The 20,927-nt window shown below is 43.2% G+C and overlaps 1 protein-coding gene across 1 annotated transcript in view; it reads right to left on the bottom strand.

Moving 5' to 3' along the window:
- MYO1B (myosin IB) overlaps positions 1-5,209 on the bottom strand; it is a 199,171-nt gene extending 193,962 nt beyond the window's left edge. Inside the window, exon 1 of the mRNA XM_019974173.2 lies at positions 4,989-5,209. The gene's annotated coding sequence lies outside the window, so the exon portion shown is untranslated. The remainder of the gene's footprint in view (positions 1-4,988) is intronic.
- Positions 5,210-20,927: the final 15,718 nt, after the last annotated feature.

Here is a 20,927-nt window from a genome sequence, read left to right as displayed (position 1 = left end):
ATGCAAATAGGCCTGAAGTCTATGAACAGCCTCAGTGGGGCTGAACACAAGATGCGGAATGGTGGGATGCTGGCAGGGAAGAAAGCAGGAGGGACTTGCTGGACAGCAGGACCAACCATGGAGTGCAACACCCTCTCCCATGGGATGGTACTTTATACATCCTTGGGGTCTAAAAAAGGATACGGTCCTCTCTCCTCAGGCAGCAAATTCACAAGAAAGATGCTCCTTAACACACCAACCAGTCCAGCCTTCAGAGGCAGGTGTTCAGAAACTCAATCCTCTGGCACCATCAGAAGTTGGAGGAAACAAAACCAAGGCTCAGGCACTGTGCTTGGGTCCTCCCACTCTCACGCTTTGGTTTGTTTACAGCTTTTGTCTCAGCAGCAAGTATTGGCATGGCCTTGGTCACCACAGCTGTCACAGTCATTTTCTTCATCACTAACATCCACTCTCTGGGGGCACTGAGCTGCCCTGTACATCCTCTGATACACAACAGATTTCCTTTGCTGTTTTTTAATGCACAGCCCTACATCAGCTGTGTGCTTAATAAGATATGAATTGATGAAGACACTGGCAACTGAAAAGAAACCTATGGGAGTTATAAGAGCATCTTTCATCCCTCTTAGCTGGTATGGAAGGTGCTCCCAGTTAGCACTCAGCAGCCTACGCGTGTGCATCCCCTCTAAATATCCAATGGATGAGAATGTAATGGCCTCAGGAGACAAAACTTACTGCACTTATACTACAATCTCTGAAGACCCCAAATGATGTCCTAGCTTGAAATAATTAAACAAGTAAAGGTAGAACTTTCAGTCTTCAAAGTTTTATCTTAGGAACAACAACAAATAGAAACCAATATGGAATTTTCCACTTGCCCAGGAGCATTCTGAGAAGTCCATAAGCAATTGATGATGCCAAGTGTTCGGATCCACTCCGCTCCTGCACTCAGAGGTCTCCTAGGTCAAGGTCAGGTGCCGCCAGTTCAGCACCATACTCCACTCCCCACCCCAAGGACGGATACCACTTCCATTCCCCTCTCACGTGGATGCCTAAGCTTCCCTTCCCTTCCCCTGTGGGGACAGGATGAGCACAGAAATCCTGTGGAATGTGTGTTCCCACAGAGCTCAGAAATGTGATGATCTCAGAGGATATTGTAAAGAAAGACCCTTGACACTTCCCTAAGGAAGAATGTCTTCTGTAAAAGGCGACTGCCAGGACAAAAAGCAAGTGCTGGGAAAATCTACGGCCTGCTGCTGTGTATGACTCCAATTCTGATGTCCCACTTCCTCTTTAGAGTCACATTCCTTCCCTCCTTATTCCTCTTCTAAAAAGACATGCTGGCATTAGGTCTCAGTAAAGAGGCAAAGTGCAGTGTTCTAATAAAGGCTGGAAGAAAAATGGGCTAAAATAGATTTCAATAAATATCAAGTGACTATAAGATCTACTCCATTCCACTACCTTTAAATGTTCCCCCTGCCAAAAAAAAAAAAAAAAAAAACACTTATTTTTAAAAATGTGCAGCCTAACTTTTTCATTTATTTCATTCACTTAAAGTTTATTAACATAGGCCATCAAACAGCAAAGCTTTTTAACAATACAATTTGAAGAGCTGTCACTAATCTAGCCTTTCAAACCTATCTCATAGTGGTTTTTGAAAGAATCCATGATGGTAAGATACATGAAAGTGATATGAAATCTGAAAATGGCTAAACAAATACATACTTGGGATTCCCTGATGGTTTAGCAGGTAAGGAATCCACCTGCAATGCAAGAGACACAGGAGACTCAGGTTTGATCCCTGGGTCGGGAAGATCCCCTAGAGGAGGGCATGGCAACCTATTTCAGTATCCTTGCCTAAAAAAACCCCATGGACGGAGGACCCTGACGGACCACAGCCCAAAGGGTCACAAAGAGTTGGACACTGAGAGACCAAGCATAATCAAATAGATAATCAAGTTGCTATCATTCCCAGTATTAAAAGATAATCATACCATACACTGCAGACCTTGGAATCAGAGATTAGAAATCATATCTCACCTCCACCACTTACTAGATACCTACACAACTAAGCAAGTTACCAAACTCCCTAGGCCTCAGTTTCAAAAGTTAAAATGGAGATAATACCCACTTTATCAAGTTGTGAGGATTAATAGAATAATGCATATAAAACCTTTTTCACATAGTAAATACTAAATGATAGCGTAAAATCAAAGTGTCCATTGAAAATCGTAGAAGGGGGCTTCCCTGGTGGTCCAGTGGTTAAGAATCTACCTTGCAATGCAGAGGGCACCAGTAAGATATCTGGTCAGGGTAGATCCCACTTATCACAGAGCAACTAAGCACGTGCACTACAACTACTCAGCCTGCGCGCCAGAGTCCTAGAGCCTCAACTACTGAAGCCCGTGCACGTGGTGCCTGCACTCCACAAGAGAAGCCACCGCAATGATAAGCCCATTCACTGCAACAAAGGGTAGCCCCTGCTCTCCGCAGTGAAAGAAAAGCCCACTCAGCAATGAAGACCCAGCACAACCGAAAAATGAGAAACAGCAGAAGGGAGGGGGACAATAGAAGAATCTCACCCAAAAGGAGAACAAATATTAAAAACAGGGATCCTACCCTCTGAGGATTCCCTTCTTGGCCAGATACCACTCCCACCCACCCCCACTCCCTCCCACTGATGTCAGAAGCTCCTCATTGCTTTGCGTAACTGTGCAGCAATCAGGGAGAGTCTGTCTTTTAACTCCAGGGTTGACAAAGTGATGATTCATCCCATCCCATGAAGAGGGTGCAGCCTGTAACCAGCCTCATCATACAATAGGGAATCCATGGAATGGCCTGTGGCCATAGACCAGCTATTTAAGAGCATCTCCCATCCATGTCTTTGGTAGCAGTGACAGTCTTACCCTTTGCATTTTGTCAATGTATATTCCAAAGAGTACTTGGGAGGAATCCAACTGTGCTCTATTTTACAAAACAATTCACAACATAAACAAAAAGCCCCAAATGCCAAGACAACAGTAAGGAAGGCAGTCTCCTCTGTTCACTGCCCATGGCACCATGTTTTGCCAAGCAGTGTGTTAGTTATAACGACAAACAGCTTGACGGTTGGACAGCATCCCACTTCAGCTGCACATCATAATGGCTCCTGAGGACAAATCCCACTGCTTTTCAGCCTGGCCTAAAAATCTGACCACATCCTAGTAGCTGGTACAGCTCTTTTCCATTACCACTGAGTGGGCAGGAAACATTTTTCTCCCCCGGAGTACGTTTCTCATCCCCCTTCTAAGGTTAAGAGACTTTCAAACTTGGTTGTCTTCAAATGAACAGCCAATGGGGTAGTTTACCCCTGAGCCCTCAGACGTCTCAAAGCAGCAGCTCTGCGTCATTTCCCAGCCCTGCCTGCAGCCAGACAACTATAACTGAATGTCTCCTAAACTATCCCCACAGTAATTCTAACCTTCAGTACAACTCTGGGATCTTTCCACCAGGGTCCCATAGGCACAAACCATGAATGCCTGGAAATGTCAGCCTCCTCCCTAAATGGTTTCGCTTGGAATACTCCATTCAAAAAACACTCATCATTCAATCCCCTGTGACTCCCCCGGGGAGGTCAGCCAATCCTCTTGGGCCTCTTGATTCCAATCTAGGAAAGGGTCACTTAACATATGCCCAACACCTTACATTCAATTCTACCTCCCCCTAAAAAAAGATTTCTGTTCACCATAATGCTAACCGTTCTCTCTCTTAGTCCAGATGACCCACATTATGGCAGTGAAAGCACAGAAGTCGTGACTCCTTAACTCAAAGCCCAAAGAGTGGTGTGTATGATGTGTTTTCTGGGAAAGACTGTAAAGGGTTTTTCAATCTGGTGTTATCTAACCTGACTCATTTATTTAGCAATGTCTAATTTTCTGATGGTTTTCCTCCTCAAATATTCCTGGAAATTTGTTATATTACAATGGAGAAAATTGTGTCAAAATCAATGCTATAAAATTTGCTCCCTACCCATTCGAGTCAATACCTACTAGCTACAAACACGGACCCACAGGCACATATATACACACAAATACTCTGATTTACAGCGGGGGGTCAAAAAAGTCTTCTTCCATTCTAATTAAGAAGATTTGATTTCAACAAACCAACACTGAGAACGCCTAGAACTCAAGGAAGTACACAACTTGTTGCAGCAATAAACGCTCGGCCGCAGTCTGAACAAAGCATTACAAATAAGCTCCAGAAACCCACACAGCAAGCCCTTGGACAAAATGCTGGGTGTTTGTAATCAACTCCCCACTCTCTCTCATCACCCACTCCCCAACCCTCTTCCCCGCCCCAGCAAGAACCCTCCAGGACGCCCGCTCCTGCTTCCATTCCTGCCCCGCCCCCTCCCCTTCCCTCTCCAGGACCGTGAATCAATCCCATCCCGGGCAGGAAACGAGACCCAGGGCAGCCCCCTCCGCTGCGGTGGAACAAAGGAGCAGAGCGCAGCTGCACGCGCAGGACGCCCCATCGGGTCCCGGGCCCTTTCTCCCCAGCCGCCGGGGCACGCCGCACCTGAACCCCACTCCCCAGGACGCCCCATTGTTCTCCCTCTGCTTTCCTTCCCGGAGGAGGCCACCCCGCCTCCTTCTATAGAACCAGGGGGCCAGGAAACAGCTGTGCACCAGGGGGATGGAGGGGGTGTGGGTGAACACCAGGAAGACCAGGATTCCACTTTGCCCACAGGTACGAGGGGGATGGGGCAAAGTGAGAGCAACTTAGTTTAGCGCCCTCTACTCTCCCACCGCCCCCGAAGCAACTGCGGAGTCGCGACCACCCTGCGCGACCTCCAGGGTGCGCAGCTCTCGCCGCCTCGCCGCCCGGCCCGGGAGTGAAGACCGCAGACCCCGCTGCCCAGCGCCCAGCGGGTTGCGTCAGGACCACGGGGACCGCGGGCACAAAGGACCGAGCGGGCAGGGCAGGGGGAAGAGGGAAAGCGCTCGCGCTACCTCGCCGAGCGCCACTCTGCCTCCTCGTCGTCCACCCTCTCCGGCGCGCTCCGGGACGTTGGCCCTCTGCGAGGCTGCGGGGCTCCCACGCGGCTACTCGGCGGATGCTGCTAGCGGCTGCTGCCCGGCGACTGCCGGCCCCTGCGCCCGCGCTCCCACACCGCCTCCAAGCGCCGCAGCCGGGGCTCCCGTGCGCGCCCAGCTGCAGAGTGCGCGGCAGCTGCAGAGTGCGGCGCTGCGGCGGGAGGCGCCCGGCCACTCCCCTCTCCCCGGCGCGGGCAAAGGGGCCGGCCGAGGGGCGGGGGCGGCGACCTCGCAGCCTGGGATTCGCCCCTCCGCGAGCCGGCAGAACCGGGAGCCGCCGCCTCCCAGCCGACTCACCTCCGGCCGCCTCGGGGCCGGCGGCACAGCGCCCCCCGGTGAGTGCGGGTGCAGCCTCGGCCCCAGGACCCGCCTGCACGGGGCAAGCAGTGAAAAGAGGGAGAGGAAGAGGCGTCCCTCTCAGCCCACGGAAGGCGCTGCCCTTCTACATTTTTCACTCCCGAATTTATTAACATCAAACGACAAATATAATTACTGGAGGGGCAGGCCAAGGGGACCGGGCCGGCGGGGAATAACTAGAAGCCAGACTGCAGGCACCGGCTGGCAAAGAGTAGGACTGCTCATTGTTCCTTCTCCCTTGGATAAAAAAAAGTTGGGATACCCAAGAATATTGGAAAATATTAATCTGACCGAAAAGAAAAAAAGTGTACTGAGTAGCAAAGTGTGCTTTTATTTACAAGATTTTTTAATATCTGCACAACAGTACATATGAATATAGAATGATCAGTGACAAAGTGTTCATCTGTATGTTATTTCAGCATCCTGGAGTGGATAGAGAATCAGGCCCTCCTTCACTCCAGCTGGGTTCTTGTCTCTTTGTAAAATTCAGAGCAAGCCATTTGACCCTCGCCCTGGTTTCCTCATCCCAAGAAGGGAAGGGTGCTCATCCTAACTTACTCACTGGGTGAGGTGAGGATTACTTGGCTAAGGTGTTGAAAGCAATGAAGACATGGTAATTGTTACTCATGTTTCTGTTTTATCCAATAAGGAAATAAATTGCCAAAAATGGGGCCAGGTTTAAATGGACTGACCTATATCTGGAAACTGTCACTAAAATGAGGTGAACCAAAGAATTCAGACCATATATAGTAACTGTCCCCACAGGCAGTGCTATTTGTCAAATGCTACCAGGAGAGACTGAAAAGGTAACTGTATCTTGCTTTGAAATGACACTATCATTAATGGCACCATCAGCATTCTGATCTACATAAGACACCAGAGATGTTCTAAACTTAAACATATTGAGTACCAGGTACTGTTCTTTTCCTGTTTAATCTTCACAAAAAACTGGGAGGTAAGTTACCCTCTTTGTCCTTGTTTTACAAACCAGAAACCAAGAACAGAGAATTCCTCCAGCTAATAAGTGGCTATACTTGTTTGAGTACATGCCTGCAAATTCCTTTACACTCCTTCCATTAAGGAATGGAGTTAATTGCCTTCCTCTTGCATATGGGCTAGACTTAGTGATGTGATTCTAACGAATAAAATCCAGCATAAGTGATGTTACATAACTTAAACTTCTGATTCTAGGTCGTTAAAGGAGCTCCAGCTTTCACCTGGCCCTCTCTTGGGAAAATCATCCTTGGAACTCAGCAGCCATGCTATAAGGAAGCCCAAGTCACATGGAAGGTCAGGTATGGGTGGTTCTGCTGATGACGCCAAGTGAGGACCCAGCCCTCAGCCGGATGAACAGACAGACATGTGAGTTACGAAGCCATTGAGATTACTCCAGTCCCAGTCACTGACTGAGAGACCTCAGAAGAAACCCTAATTGAGCCTAGTCAGTGCCTAGAAACAGGAGGGGTAATAATTATACAAGATTGTCTTCAGGGTGGTCACTGCAGAGCAGTAGACACGGGGAACACTGGGAGAGCTGGGGTGTGAACCCAGGCAATCTGACTCCACAGTCTTCACCACAGTCAAGCACACCACCTCAGACTTTGATAACCTAGCCTAAAGAACACCCTGAAGATTTTCTGCCTTCGCAACAGACAGCATACAGACCTGCTACCTGATGACAAGTGTTAGGCTCTCTTCTCCATTTTGCCCATCTGACTTAAGGTTCCAAATGACTGCTTTTAGCAGTTTGGTAGTCAGGGAGCCCCTGACCTCTGCTGTCCAGTCCAGCTTTTCAAAAATCACAGAAATTCAAATGGTAGGTTCACAAGAACAAATGTAAATAAGTGGTTTGAGAGAATGGGCGAGTTCTGTAATGTTTTGATCTTGGAAGAAGACCAGGTTAGTAGAAAGTAGGTTTAAGACAGGTATGTACTGAGTAGGATAATTAAGAGAGCTTCTCTCAAGAAGGTTTTGAAGATCCTGCCCCAAGAAAGAAATTGGGAGCATAGTTATGTAAGAACAGTTTTGCTTCAAGAAGAATCTACCAGAGTGGGGACACCTGAGGCATTCTCCCTGTTTTTTTTTTTTAAAGCAAGTTCAGAAAATAAAATAGTAGAAATTGTTGAATTCATCCTAGTAACACTGAGAAAATGAACCAAGAAGCTATTCAGTTCAGTTCAGTTCAGTCGCTCAGTTGTGTCCGACTCTCTGCAACCCCATGAATTGCAGCATGCCAGGCCTCCCTGTCCATCACCAACTCCTGGAGTTCACTCAGACTACGTCCATCGAGTCAGTGATGTCATCCAGCCATCTCATCCTCTGTCGTCCCCTTCTCATTCTACACCCAATCCCTCCCAGCATCAGAGTCCTTTCCAATGAGTCAACTCTTCTCATGATGTGGCCAAAGTACTGGAGTTTCAGCTTTAGCATCATTCCTTCCAAAGAAATCCCAGGGCTGATCTCCTTCAGAATGGACTGATTGGATCTCCTTGCAGTCCAAGGGACTCTCAGGAGTCTTCTCCAACACCACAGTTCAAAAGCATCAATTCTTCGATGCTCAGGCTTCTTCACAGTCCAACTCTCACATCCATACATGACTACTGGAAAAACCATAACCTTGACTAGACGAACCTTTGTTGGCAAAGTAATGTCTCTGCTTTTCAATATGCTATCTAGTTTGGTCATAACTTTCCTTCCAAGGAGTAAGCATCTTTTAATTTCATGGCTGTAGTCACCATCTGCAGTGATTTTGGAGCCCCCAGAAATAAAGTCTGACACTCTTTCCACTGTTTCCCCATCTATTTCCCATGAAGTGATGGGACTGGATGCCATGACCTTCGTTTTCTGAATGCTGAGCTTTAAGCCAACTTTTTCATTCTCCACTTTCACTTTCAGCAAGAGGCTTTTTAGTTCCTCTTCACTTTCTGCCTTGAGGGTGGTGTCATCTGCATATCTGAGGTTATTGATATTTCTCCCGACAATCTGAATTCCAGCTTGTGTTTCTTCCAGTCCAGTGTTTCTCATGATGTACTCTGCATAGAAGTTAAATAAGCAGGGTGACAATATACAGCCTTGACGTACTCCTTTTCCTATTTGGAACCAGTCTGTTGTTCCATGTCCAGTTCTAACTGTTGCTTCTTGACCTGCATACAAATTTCTCAGGAGGCAGGTCAGGTGGTCTGGTATTCCCATTTCTTTCAGAATTTTCCACAGTTTATTGTGATCCACAGAGTCAAAGGCTTTGGCATAGTCAATAAAGCAGAAATAGATGTTTTTCTGGAACTCTCTTGCTTTTTCCATGATCCAGCACATGTTGGCAATTTTATCTCTGGTTCCTCTGCCTTTTCTGAAACCAGCTTGAACATCAGGAAGTTCACGGTTCACGTATTGCTGAAGCCTGGCTTGGAGAATTTTGAGCATTACTTTACTAGCATGTGAGATGAGTGCAATTGTGCGGTAGTTTGAGCATTCTTTGGCATTGCCTTTCTTTGGGATTGGAATGAAAACTGACCTTTTCTAGTCCTGTGGCCACTGCTGAGTTTTCCAAATTTGGTGGCATATTGAGTGCAGCACTTTCACAGCATCATCTTTCAGGATTTGAAATAGCTCAACTGGAATTCCATCACCTCCACTAGCTTTGTTCGTAGTGATGCTTTCTAAGGCCCACTTGACTTCACATTCCAGGATGTCTGGCTCTAGGTCAGTGATCACACCGTTGTGATTATCTGAGTTGTGAAGATCTTTTTTGTACAGTTCTTCTGTGTATTCTTGCCACCTCTTCTTAATATCTTCTGCTTCTGTGAGGTCCATACCATTTCTGTCCTTTATCGAGCCCATCTTTCCATGAAATGTTCCCTTGGTATCTCTAATTTTCTTGAAGAGATCTCTAGTCTTTCCCATTCTGTTGTTTTCCTCTATTTCTTTACATTGACCACTGAGGAAGGCTTTCTTATCTCTTCTTGCCATCCTTTGGAACTCTGCATTCAGATGCTTATATCTTTCCTTTTCTCCTTTGCTTTTTGCTTCTCTTCTTTTCACAGCTATTTGTAAGGCCTCCCCAGACAGCCATTCTGCTTTTTTGCATTTCTTTTCCATGGGGATGGTCTTGATCCCTGTCTCCTGTACAATGTCCCAAAAATGTTTCTAGAGCAAACCTATGTTTCTTTTTTAAAAATACCATTAGCCTATTTTTCATAACTTTCAAACTTCTGAAGACATACCATAACGTTTTTAAATACTTTTACCTTCCTGGCTGTTCTTTCCAAAAGTCAATCAATCAACAACTTTTGAATTTAAAAGAAGCAGATTACAGTTGTTCTAATAACTGTCAAGAATAGATAATAAATCCATCAAGTACAAAGCATTTTTTACTTTCCCCTCAGTCTATTTGAAGGAAGTAGAATCTGTGATGGAGAAGGTAATGGCAACCCACTCCAGTGTTCTTGCCTGGAGAATCCCATGGACGGAGAAGCCTGGTAGGCTGCAGTCCATGGGGTCGCACGGAGTCGGACACGACTGAAGCGACACAGCAACAGCAAGCAAGAATCTGTGAAGAGACAAAAAGACTGTTATTATAATCATAAACATAAATTCTCAAATCCTGGAGTAAAAGAATGTAAGAAGTATATTTTACCTCACTGAAAACATGCAGTGATTTAAATTAAAACACGGAAAATCCTGTCATCTTTGTGGAACAATTTAGAAATAAAAACACATTTGTGTGTGTCCCAGGAAGAGAATTATTTTACCACTAAATGTGTAGAGTTGTTGTTTTCCTTAGATGTTTTTACTTGAACCCTTAAAAAAAAATTTTTTAAGAGTTCAACATTGGAGAAAATTGACCAACAAAAGGATAGTTTTTGTTGATTCTACCTCATATTGGTGTAGCAAATGACATAGTGTGCTGGAAGTCATAGTTTTAGATTTTCTCACTGGTTCTGTGGGCAACTAACTTTAGAATTTTAGCTAAAAAGCCCATGCTCTCTGTTCTTAGTTATTTTACATCATCTTGAATGTGTTCAGAGCCTCTGGTTCTAAAAAATCTAAGAGTCTTTATTCTTGCCATGTTTTCTCTCCCTACCTACCTGTCCATAGTTTTCACCCACTTTGCTTATCCTTTGAGACCACACTCAGTTCTTACCAATTACTGACCATCTTCTTCAATTGGATCCTGCTTCCTTTGCTCTAGTAACATCTTGATGCCACATCTCCATACTTCGCAATTTGTCCCAGGTTGGGAAACCTTTCCAGTTGTTCTTTTTGGCCTTTCCAACTAGATGATAAATCTCTAGACTAAAGGAGTAATTCAGTTTGGGAACACCAAGTCCATGATAGTAAGAACTTCCTCAGAGAGCTTACTCTGTTCTAGAACATAATCTAAATTCTCTGCATGTGTGTTCATTCATTTAACCCTCATAACAGCTCAGTCAGGTAGGTTTTTATGATCCCATTTTACAGAGAATGAAACTGAGGCAGAGCGAAGATTAATACCGGCCAGAGGTTCCACAGTAATAACACTAGAGTCAGGATGTGAAGCTGGTCAGTCTAGCCTCAGGGCTTGATCTCTTACCTAAAGTCTAAAAATAGACTTCCTCTCACATCTGTGAGCTCTTTTTTTTTTTTTTTTGTCTCTGAGAAAACAAGTACTGTCTCATTTCTTTAATGTATATATTTCTTAGTTTAGAATAGTGCTCTAAATGCAGTAAGAACTGAATTAGTATTTCTCAGTTCCATGAAAAAAAAAAAATCTTTTTTTATGTATTTAAAGAATGCTTTGAAAATAAATGCATATTGCTTAAAGTATCATTTGATTCAGAATAGGTATTGTAGAAAATATTTCTATAGCATTTTCAGCTTCTGGGACTCAGCAGGAAATATACAACTCTTACTCTTAAGTATTAAAAAAGCTATAGATAGAAAGTAGCTAGGAAAATAGATCTTGAAAGTTCTCATTATAAGAAAACAACTAAAAATTTTGTAACTCTGTATGATAATGGATATTAACTGGTCTTACTGTGGTGATTATTTTGCAATTTGTACAAATATCAAATCTTTACATTGAAATTAATATTGTTTTGTCAATTATACCTCTGTAAAAATAGAATTAATTTAAAAAATTAAAAGCTGTAGATAAGCTATAACAAAAATATTACAGGGTTAAAAATGATTGATAAAATTTCTTCCAAGCAGGAAAGTTTGCTAAAACTTTTAGATGACAAAAAGAGAATTAAAAACTCAGGAATAGCGCTCCTTATAGGAACTATATGTGAAGACCAAAACTATACTTTATAAAATATGAGTGTAATTGAGCACTAAAATTGGGCAGTGAAACTGAAGTGTAATTTTTTTCTCCACAAAATACATTTGTCTATAGCTCATAATACTGATCCCTCAGATAAATTATAGATCCATTGCCAGGAAATTTAAAGCCTGAATTTTTCCCCTAACATTTTATAATTTAGCATTTTGTCATTTCAACTAGTGGAATAATTGTCTTTTTTATTTCCTCTCAAGCTGTAGCAAGTGAGTACCATTATGGCAAAGCCTTGCTGTTAAGCAATAAATCAATCTGAAAAATGACTAGATGGTTTTTCCAATCTTTTTTAAAAAGCATTTTCATTTTTTTAATGATAACTGGGGAGTTTGTCATCTCATTGCTAAGGAGACCTGAGGAGGACTACAAGGAAAAGCAAATTCTATGCCAAAACACACACAAAAAAATTAGCTATCTATACCAAATGAAGAGCAATTAGCAAATACATGAAGTAATAGTCTGCTTCTGCTTCAGTCCCTAAAACTAAATGTCCATTTATTTGAGTATGGTGAATACATTCATCACAGGTATTAGCATATGAAAGAAAATACTGATAGAGAAAGATAATTGTGTGGCCAAAAAGCGTTTTAATGTATTAACAACCAAGACAACACATAATCCAGGTGTAAAGACTATTGATTAAATAAATCAAAATTTAACTGAAATTAAAAGGCTTTCATAATAGATTTCCTCATTGGTTTCAGCTGTGTTCTCAATCCTGCCATCTTCTATACAAGATGAGACGCTCCATGAGGGTAGGAATTTTGTCTCTTTGGCCCACTGTCATGGTCCCAGAGCCTAGAAACATACCAGGTTCAATATTGTTAAACTGATGAATGATGGGGTTTTTTTCCACCAAGGCTTGTAGGATCTTGGTTCTCTGATTAGAGATTGAACCTGTACCCTTCAGCAAGTGAAAGTGCAGAGTCCTAATCACTGGACCACCAGGGAGTTTCTGAATTTTAGAAATCATTGTTATTTTAGGTAAAGCAAAAGTGGAAGTCCCTCAGTCTTGTCCGACTCTTTGCGACCCCATGGACTAAGTAGTCCATGGAATTGTCCAGGCCAGAATACTGGAGTGGGTAGCTTTTCCCTTCTCCAAGGGATCTTCCCAATCCAGGGATCAAACCCAGGTCTCCCTCATTGCAGGCAGATTCTTTACCAGCTGAGCCACCAGGGAAGCCCATTGAACTAGCACATAATCTCAGTCAATATTTCCAAATGGGTCTTAGATGAATTTTAAAACTTTGCACAGCAAGGTAAAACAAAAGTAGGTCTTGCTGATGGATTCCCCGGTCTACTTCAACTGGGAATAAAGCTGAAACTTTAAAGAGAGAAGCACCGAAGAGTAGCCCACCTCCTGGGGAGAAAGAAGAATGAGACCACTTGAGCCCATGTATTGAACAGCAACTGAGCTCCCAAAGCCAGCGTGACTTCTATTGAAAAGATGCATAATCTCTTTTCCCACGAGACATGCTGAAATCCTATCATACTGCTAAGAAAAGGACACAGACACATGTCCTAGACTCTCTGGGCCTCTCTTGCCAGGCCTCACCTGCCCCAAGGCTCCCTCAGCCAGTGGGTGTTTTACAGGTTCTCCCCAAATCATGAATCTGGATCTGAAATAATCTTGATCCAAAGACTTCAAACGTTTCCTTCCCTGGAGCGCTGGGTCTGCAAACTGCTTCAAAAATCCTGAAGTCTCCTCGAAACTCATTATCTACCATCTAAGGTATTCTGCAGGGTCCTGCAAGCTTCTACAAGTTCACCGTTTGGAAAGCATGCTAAAACTTCTCATTTTTCTTTACGAATCTTTATTAGCCTAAAGCAACTAGCCCCAGCCAGATGTAGCCTGGGCATAAAGGAAAAGAATCTCTTTATTTCCAGGCACGTGGGCTGTTCCGTGCTTTTGCTGCCACTGGGTGATTTTGATTAGTCCTATAATTACTCCAAGTTAGTGACCATAAAGGGCTTCCCAGGTGGTGCTAGTAGTAAAGAAACTGCCTGCCAAGGCAGGAGACCTAAGAGTCAGGTTTGATCCCCAAGACCCCTGGAGGAGGGCATAGCAACCCACTCCAGTATTCTTGCCAGGAGAATCCCATGGACAGAAGAGCCTGGCAGGCTACAGTCCATGGGGTCACAAAGAGTCAGACACGACTGAATCGACCAAGCATGCACATACGCACAGCGACCATAAACGAACCTCAATCTTGGTGACTCCTTCTGTTCTGTTACTTGTGGTCCTGCATCACTACCCCAGGGCCAAATAGTGAAGTAGATAAAACCTGTCCTACATCAAGAGGTTTTAATTGAGTTTGTGTCCAGCCCTGTGCTGGCCCTGTCGCTAGGATGGGACAATGAACAAGATGATTGTGACCTTTCAGTGAATAAGTCAAACTTCAGGTCTTTGGGTCCTTCTTCTGGTGACTGAAACTCCCTTTCCCCTTAGGACATCTCCCCAGACCTCAGGCAGTGAGAGCCTTGATGCCTCTCCCCCAGGCGTCAACAGTCCAGCTGGTCCTTCATGTGTTGCCCGGAGCATTTTAGATCAGTTATTCGGAAGGGCTACAGTGCAGTCCAGGATTTCAATTCTGAGTAAGAGATTAAAAAGCTGCCTTTTGTTTCTTCATTTCAACCTTTAATCATCAAATTTCAAATATTCAAAAACTTAGTAGCTAAAAGATATCCTTTGACATTTCTCTAGTCAAGAAAGTCAAATACTAAAGAAACTACTTGAGTTGTTTTAAACCGTTGGCCCCTGTGGGTTTTGGGATTTCAAGCTATATTTACTTCTTTTTCATACAAACAGTGTTCAAGTTTTTGTAATAATAAACATGCATTATTTTTACAATCAGGAAAAATAATAAAGCTATTTTCATTTTGGACAAAATGTGTGGTCTGTAAGTTTTGAGAGGATGTTTTTTTGCATTAGCCCTACTGAAAAAAATAATAATAAATATTGCTTACGCACTTTTTCTAATACCTTTCCATCAGAACATTTCAGTACTTGGTGAACTTTTCTGTCAAATATGTTAGAAAGTAGTAGATCTGATAACTAGCTCCACTGAGTGAGAGTTTACACTAAGAACCTACAGAGAACATTTTCCTTGAGTGCAAAGTCTTTGGATTTCTTTACTGAATCCTCTTTAATAGAAGAGGGCCTTCATTCCACTTCATGAAGTCTTGTGCCGACAGGTAGCGGGCAGAGAGGAGGAGACGTCAGTGATTGGAGGGTGTGCTGGGGAAAGTCTCTCCATTGCCAGCCTGGCAGTTGGCTATGATGACAATCTCAAAGGAGAATTACGACTGTGAAGACATCTGTCAAGGGCAAGACAACCAAGATCCCCGGGCCAGGGGGCTCTGTTAGAATCCTCAAAAATGGCTGAACCACTGCATACATGTAAGAACTCTTTAAATTCCCAACTAGCTATTTTCCTATGCTGGTTGCTATTGCATACAACACCATAGTTCTACTTGGTTTCCAGTCAATTCATTCATGACTCCTAGCTTTTGAAATTAACCCAACAACTTAATGACCACAACCCCCACCCTGTCACTGTGCTGAGGTGTCCAGGTGAATTTTACATTAGTAACCTCAGTAGTTCCTATCTATGTATAGTATCGAATTCTTGAGGAGTGGATGATGTTTCCTACTACACTATAAATTCCTTTTTGGGAAAAATATTTCATTTGTAATACAAATTACTATAAGTAAATCTAGAATAAAAGGTGCGTGGTGGGTAGAAATATTCAGAAGATTGAGCCATGATACTCGGGGAGATGGGAACTCTATCTGATCAAAATTTTGAGCTAATTAAGTTGCATTCTTATGAAAGAAACTGGTCTTAAAAGCTCTCGCCCCCGCCAATCAAGTTTTAGGAAACTTTTTTACCTCTTTTTATACCCAGGCTTTTGCTCCTATGACTGTATTAAAACTGATCTTGCCAACATGCTCAGTTCAGTTGTCACATCTTAAAGGCGGTTTGAAGTCCTTGTGTCACCTGGAGTCACTAGCACATGAGACCTTGCTGCCTTCTCGAGCCACGCTCCTTTGTTGGCTTCATTTGGCTACCTCTTATTTTCCTCTTAATGTTCTTGCAGGCGTTTCTCAATATTACTTAAAATTCCTTTGTCTCTCCCTTTCCTCCATAAATGTTGATGTTACCTTAGGTTCTCTTTTCAACCTTCTCTTCTAATTTCACCCACATCCAAGGCTTCAACTACTGATGACTTCCAAATGTGTGTCTCTTAAGCTCAGATTTCCTATATTTAAGTGTCTAGTGAACATCTACCTCAAATTTAGTACATTCAGAACAGAAACTCCCAGGTACCTCAGACAAAACATGAAAAAGGAAACCATCATCTCTACCCATCCCAACCTCATTTCTTGTCCCTTATGTATGCAGGTCAAGAAGCAGCAGTTAGAACCGGACATGGAACAACAGACTGGTTCCAAATTGGGAAATGAGTAAGTCAGGCTGTATACTGTCACCCTGCTTATTTAGCTTGTATGCAGAGTACTTCATGCAAAATGCAAGGCTGAATGAAGCATAAGCTGAAATCAAGATTGCTGGGAGAAATATAAATAACTTCAGATACACAGATAACACTACCCTTATGACAAAAAGTGAAGAAGAACTAGAGCCTCTTGATGAAAGTGAAAGATAAAAGTGAAAAAGTTGGCTTAAAATTCAGCATTCAGAAAACTAAGGTCATGGCATCTGGTCCCATCACTTCATGGGAAATAGATGGGGAAACAATGGAAACAGTAAGAGACTTTATTTTGGGGGCTCCAAAATCACTGCAGATGGTGACTGCAGCTGTCAAATTAAAAGATGCTTGCTCCTTGGAAGAAAAGTTATGACCAACCTAGATAGCATATTGAAAAGCAGAGATATTACTTTGCCAACAAAGGTCTGTTTAGTCAAAGCTATGGTTTTTCCAGTAGTCATGTATAGATGTGAGAGTTGAACTATAAAGAAAGCTGAGGGCTGAAGAATTGATGCTTTTGAGCTGTGGTGTTGGAGAAGACTCTTGAGAATCTGTTGGACTGTGAGCAGATCCAACCAGTCCATCCTAAAGGAGATCAGTCCTGAATATTCATTGGAAGGACTGATGTTGAAGCTGAAACTCCAATACTTTGGCCACCTGATGTGAAGAACTGACTCATTTGAAAAGACCCTGATGCTGAAAAAGATTGAAGGCAGGAGGAGAAGGGGACAACAGAGGATGAGATTGTTGAATGGCATCACTGACTTGATGGACATGCGTTTGAGTAGGCTCTGGGAGCTGGTAATGGACAGGGAAGCCTGGCATGCTGCAGTCCATGGGGTTGCAGAGTCGGACACAACTGAGTAACTGAACTGAACTGAACTGATTCTTGATTATGGTGAATACAACTGTTAATCAATCTAGTAGTCCAAGATGGAAGCAAATGTATTCTAGCCTCCTTGTTCTCTGTCATCTTCTGAATTCTGTCAGTCTGGGAGCTATTGTTATTCTACATCCTAGCTAACTCAAAGATCCATGCTCTTTTCTCCATATTCACTTCTCACTCTAAAGCCTTCGGCTTCCAATTACTCCATTGTCAGCATGGCATACATGTGACGTGTGCTCCCTCTCCAGCTCATCTCACACCACACCACCACCCAGCTCGTCTGCACCAAGTCATTCCAGTCCCTGATCTCTCAGGATTCTTTTCTTTCACCTTTGCATGTGGTGTCTCTTCTGCCTGGGGTGCCTCTCCCTCCTTTTTTCCCTGGAAAGGAGGCACCTTCTCATTCTGGAAAATATCACCTTCACTGAGATCTTCTAACCTCTAAAAATAAGAAAAGAACACTTTTTCAGTGCTCCAGTAACACTCTGCATGTCTGTCATAGAATGTATCACACCATGATTAAATTACTATCAGTCTTTTTTACTATACTGAGACAATCTTAAATGTAGAATCATGTCATTCATTTTCTTATTTCTGTGTTTAACAGAGGTCCTGGAATGTAGTAGGCATTCAGTAATGCTTGTTGAATAAATGAAGAATGAATGAATATCAAGCATTTTCAACATATTCTTCCATGGGTCCTGCATAACTCTTACCACTCAGTTTGTAGGATTACCCTGTTTCCTATTAGAGAAAGCCTCAAGAATTTTAATATAATATCCTCTTCTAATAAAGCTCAAACACACAAAAAAATAGCTACAGGTACTTAAAAGAAACCCCATCTTTCCTTTTTAATCAATCTTGGAACTGACATCTCCTATACTTTTGAACACACATTCCTACCTGGATGCTAAAAGGTCCTCATTTCTGTAGAAACAGATACACTAGACTGACCCACTGAGCTTGTCATGAATACACCATAATGGTTTCTAGCTCTGCTTCAGAGCCAGTATATATGTTTTTCCTGGTCTTTCTGCCCAAGTCAGTCCATAAATATTTTAAATCTATGAACTTTTAAACTCAAGAAGATTTATGGGGCCACTTTAAATACTTATTTCTTGCTTACATGGGATTGAAAGATCACAATGGCTCAGTATCAATTGCATTTCATCCTTTCAGTACTTATTTCACAGCTGAGCACTTCTCAGAGTTATGAACATGAGTTCAGTCCCTGACAAGTCATAGCAAAGGCCAAAAGAATGAGCGAAATTATCCACTCTCGAACCACATGGGACAGCAGAGACTGAATAGGCAGCATCTGCTGTGACTTATTACAGCATATATGTTACACGAGGCCTCAGATCAATCCCCAAACGGAAGTCTTATATCATGGGTCTTTCACCACCAGAAAGAAGCATACACATACATTCAGCAATAACACTACATAAATCTCTGTTCCAATTACAGAACTTTATCTCATGTGGTGCCAATAAGTAAAAGAGCTATCTCAAAACAGCAGGAGGAAATGACTGCTTCATGTGCTGAAGCATTTAATATCGCTATAAGGAAATCTTTTAACACAAGTAAGACATGGAACTATCTGCTTGAGGATCAGTCCAAAAGAAGGAAGAATCTCTCCAAATAATGTCTGACAGATTTTGTATTTTGAACTTAAATCCATCAATGAAAAGGAGGTAAATGGGAAGAAAATAAGTTATATATAAAACTATAGTTACACACATAAGCAAAACCGAGGGCATTCTGGATATTAAGAATAATATTTGACCAAGGACCATGTCAATGAAGGCAATGGCACCCCACTCCAGTAGTCTTGCCTGGAGGATCCCATGGACTGAGGAGCCTGGTAGGCTGCAGTCCATGAGGTCGCTACGAGTCGGACATGACACTTTCACTTTTCACTTTCATACATTGGAGAAGGAAATGGCAACCCACTCCAGTGTTCTTGCCTGGAGAATCCCAGGGATGGGGGAGCCTGGTGGGCTGCTGTCTGTGGGGTCGCACAGAGTTGGACATGACTGAAGTGACTTCGCAGCGGCAGCAGCAAGGACCATGTAGTTGGGCAGGGGGTGGAGCATGCCTAATCTGGAATCAGTGAGCTAGCTGAGATGTACATCAAAGTGTGTGTAGTGTGTGTGTGTGTGTGTGTGTGTGTGTGTGTGCATGCATGCACCTGAGAGGTGCACCAAAGAGGAATCTGATGAGTCCCAGGATTCTCCCAAAAGGCCTTTGACTCATGGAGTGTTTCCAACCACTGCTCTATAGCAAATATTTCTCAGATTCATAAGCAGAGAGGTGAGATTCAAGATTATTGAACCCAGTGAAGATCAAAAGCACATTACTGGAGTCTTGAGGCAGTGGTACAACATGGATGTGACATATCCTCTCAGATGGAAATGAGAAAGTCACTGCCAACTCTCATATGACATTTTGTATAAAGCACATGTTAGTAAAGTATATGGAGAATCCTCCTCTCCACATTTAGGAGAGTGAAAACAACAGGATACCCTCTGCAGGTGCAGAGAGGACAAGATACTCCACCTGCTTCTCTCCTGTGCACCCCAAAATTACCTTTGACATTGATTTTGGGCTTTGAAGGCTATTGGTTTCATAAGTTATGCCATGTGTATAAAAGCCCAGAGAAGACAAGAAGAAGGCCATACAAAACAGGGTTCCACTTGGGAGAATTGTTGATCTTAGATGCTGCTGTGGTGGTTTATTGCTGTTGCTGTTGTGGTTGTTTTGCAATTGTTTTAATTGCCCTTTTGATCTTTATTGTTTTACTACATCAAAACTATGATTAGTTCCATTTCTCTGGGAATTTTGTGTCTCTTTTAACATTGGCAGACCTAACACATTCAGTTCAGTTCACTCGCTCAGTCGTAGCTGACTCTTTGTGACCCCATGAATCGCAGCACGCCAGGCCTCCCTGTCCATCACCAACTCCCGGTGTTCACTCAGACTCACATCCGTCGAGTCAGTGATGTCATCCAGCCATCTCATCCTCTGTCATCCCCTTCTCCTTCTGTCCCCAATCCCTCCCAGCATCAGAGTCCTTTCCAGTGAGTCAAGTCTTCGCATGATGTGGCCAAAGTACTGGAGTTTCAGCTTTAGCATCATTCCTTCCAAAGAAATCCCAGGGCTGATCTCCTTCAGAATGGACTGCTTGGATCTCCTTGCAGTCCAAGTGACTCTCAAGAGCCTTCTCCAACACCACAGTCCAAAAGCATCAATTCTTCAGCGCTCAGCCTTCTTCACAGTCCAACTCTCACATCCATACGTGACCACAGGAAAAACCATAGCCTTGACTAGACGGACCTTTGTGGGCAAAGTAATGTCTCTGCTTTTCAATATGCTATCTAGGTTGGTCATAACTTTCCTTCCAAGGAGTAAGTGTCTTTTAGTTTCATGGCTGCAGTCACCATCTGCAGTGATTTTGGAGCCCCCAAAAATAAAGTCTGACACTCTTTCCACTGTTTCCCCATCTATTTCCCATGAAGTGATGGGACCGGATGCCATGATCTTCGTTTTCTGAATGTTGAGCTTTAAGCCAACTTTTTCACTCTCCACTTTCACTTTCAGCAAGAGGCTTTTGAGTTCCTCTTCACTTTCTGCCATGAGGGTGGTGTCCTCTGCATATCTGAGGTTATTGATATTTCTCCCGGCAATCTTGATTCCAGCTTGTGTTTCTTCCAGTCCAGCGTTTCTCATGATGTACTCTGCATATAAGTCAAATAAGCAGGGTGACAATATTCAGCCTTGACGTACTCCTTTTCCTATTTGGAACCAG

Source organism: Bos indicus, chromosome 2, assembly GCF_029378745.1.
Source record: "Bos indicus isolate NIAB-ARS_2022 breed Sahiwal x Tharparkar chromosome 2, NIAB-ARS_B.indTharparkar_mat_pri_1.0, whole genome shotgun sequence".
Taxonomy (NCBI): domain Eukaryota; kingdom Metazoa; phylum Chordata; class Mammalia; order Artiodactyla; family Bovidae; genus Bos; species Bos indicus.
Note: the sequence above shows the minus strand (reverse complement) of the source record. Positions and strands in the feature narration are given on the sequence as shown.